Genomic DNA, 3064 nt, shown 5'->3' on the forward strand with positions numbered 1-3064 from the left:
CTACTCAAAGTCTGCTTTAACTTCAAATCACCAAGACGCCAAACAGCAGGGAAGCTAAAGCTAAGGCAGCCTAGCAAACAGTACTCCAAAAATCCAGCAGTCTCTCCGTAACAACCGCAAATGAAGATCTTAAAAAAAAAAAAAAATGTTCGTAATAAAAGTGAATATAAGACACTTCCTTTTCGAGAAATGTGGAGACACGGGAGAGGGAGGCAGCCCGAGGCTCTCTGAGGAAATCAGTCAGCACTCTAACGCTCCAAACGGCTGATGCCCAGGCCTGGCCTGCAAGGGACTTGAAGACTTTCACCCAAGAGAGAGCCATACTTTCTGTTCTCACTATCAGAAATGCTGTCAGGCACATAGTAAGAGTTATGTAATAGGAAGCAATAGTTTCCGGCCATTTCTCCATCCTTCTGTTATATAAGAATCATGCCAAGATGAAGTGGCCAACGTCTAAGCCACAGAGATGCAACCCTGTCAAGTAGATTTATAGTTGAGACTTCCTTTTCTTCTTCTTGTTCTTCTTCTTTTTCTTTTTTCTTTTTTTTTTTAGCAAGTACTTCCCACCTCCTAGGTCCCTTCCCTCAGGGTTTCCCAATATACCAGTTTCCAATTTGGTTTTTTTCTCATTAGATGGACCTGTCCCATTCATGAAAAAAAAAAAAAGCCATACATTCATTCATTCACAGATGTATTCATCCATGCATTTATTCACCCTACCAACCAGTCATCAAAAAATTATTTCATTCACCATGCAACAATCATCTCTTACCATATACAAGATTCTGCAACGATGTGGTTGAAGGAGAATAAGCCTCAAATAATGAATCTGCGTCTTCTAGCTAGGCGGCCTAGGACAAAGGGCTGAAATCTTCTGAGCTTCATCAGTGATGTGATCTAGGAAAGTCACCTTAGTGGCAATTGTGGGAGGGTTAGACACAATGAGGGGGATGCATCTGCCTGAGCTCCTGTTGGTTTTTTGAATATAAGCATAAATTTGATGTCAAGATAGCTGAAATGGAAAAGACAAACATCTCAGCTCTTGGGGGACTGGAGAGATGGCTCAAGGGTTAAGAGCATTGACTGCTCTTCCTGAGAGCCCAGGTTTGATCCTCAGTGCTCACCTGACAGCTAACAACCATTTCTAACTTCAGTCTCAGGGGATCTGATGTCTTTTTCTGGCCTCCCTGGGCACCAGACATATGGTGCACAGTCATACATGAAGCAAAACACCCTTGTACATAATACACACACCAAAAAATACATTTAAGAAATCTTAAATCTATCAACAAACTAAGCACCAATAAGCATCTAAGAAAAAAACCCTGAAATTAAGCATGATAATAAAAGACTACCTCTAAGTTGGAGAAGAAGGCAAATCAATAACCCTCACCATTTTTATTCTGTATTTTACTAGAGGCTATAGACTGTGTCGGCCATAGGTATGAAGAGAACTAAAGAGAAAATATATTTAAAATTAAAACATTAAAATTTCTTTACAGATGAAGGGTGTTTACACAAACTGCTAGGCTAAGAAACTTTTGGAATTGAGGAATGAGTTCGCTAAGGTTAGAGGACGAGAGTAAAGTATTTTAAATATAATTTTTAAAAAATGATACCTCTTGTATCCCAGCAACAAACAGCTGCAGATGGCGTTTTGAAAACAGTACCTATAAAATCTATACGTCAAAATTGCCATTAAAAATATCTAAATTAGTCCACAACTAACATTTATGGACTGAAAGGAAGGCTCAATAATCTTAAGATGACCATTTCTTTAAAATTGATTAGCAGAATAACACAATTCCAACATTAGCTTGGCAGGATATTTTTAACTACAGGTAGTTTGTTAAAACAGGAAAAGCACACCTGAGAACAGGAGTGGATTAGCAACCTAGAGAAAGGTCTGTGCTCAAAATGTCCCTGGTAGGGGGCTGGACAGATGGCTCCAAAATTAAGGGAATTTGCTGCTCTTGCAGAGGAACAGAGTTCAGTTCCCAGCACCCACACGCTAGCTCACAGCAGTCTATAACTCCAGTTCTGGGAAACACAGTACCCTCCTATGACCTCCATGACAAATGCACACACACAGTGTACCTACATACATGCAGGAAAAATTTTCGTACACAAAAACTTGAAAATAAGCAAATATTTTTAATTCTAGTGGGATTATTTGTCATGCAAATTGACAAATCTATTCTAAAATGGAAACGGAAAGTCAAAGCATCGAGAAGAGCAAAAGCAATATTGTCAACCAGAACATAGTTGAATATGAATATAAGCAATATCGGAATTAAAGGATGATGGCAAGACTACAATAACACAGTGTTAGGTGAACACAAGGATAAACATAAAAATCAATGAGATAAGACAGGTTATCCCGAGGTAGACATTTGATATTTAATCAACATGCATTGCAAAAACCATTGGCAAAAGAACAGTCTTTTTCAACATTGGTGCTAGAACAACTAGATGTTTATAAGAAAAGTGAAATAACATACTGAGTTTATAAAAGTCTTAGAAGAGCACGCCTAAGAAAATTTTTTTCTTTTTCCAGTTTTTTATTAGGTATTTTCTTCATTTACATTTCAAATGCTATCCCGAAAGTCTCCTAAACCCTCCCCTACCCTGCTCCTCTACCCACTCACTCCCACTTCTTGGCCCTGGTGTTCCACTGTACTGGGGCATATAAAGTTTGCAAGACAAAGGGGACTCTCTTCCCAGTGATGGCCGACTAGGCCATCTTCTGCTACATATGCAGCTAGAGACACGGCTACAAAAAGATTTTCATGAACAAGAAAAATGTAACGCCAAGAAAAGTTGGCATTGATGTTAGACCTCACCCAAATTAAAACTCTTACTTTTCAAAGGCATCAGCAAGAAAATGAAATGGCAACTCTGTTTAAAAAACAAAAACAAAACAAACAAACAAAAACCTTACACATCTGACAATGAACTTGAATATAAAACATACAAACAACTTTGCAGATCAACAGCGCACTGAACCCCACAAAAGAATGGGCAGAGCATTTGAGTTGACACTTCACGAAATAAAATTTACACA

Source organism: Mus musculus, chromosome 15 (genome assembly GCF_000001635.26).
Source record: "Mus musculus strain C57BL/6J chromosome 15, GRCm38.p6 C57BL/6J".
Classification (NCBI taxonomy): domain Eukaryota; kingdom Metazoa; phylum Chordata; class Mammalia; order Rodentia; family Muridae; genus Mus; species Mus musculus.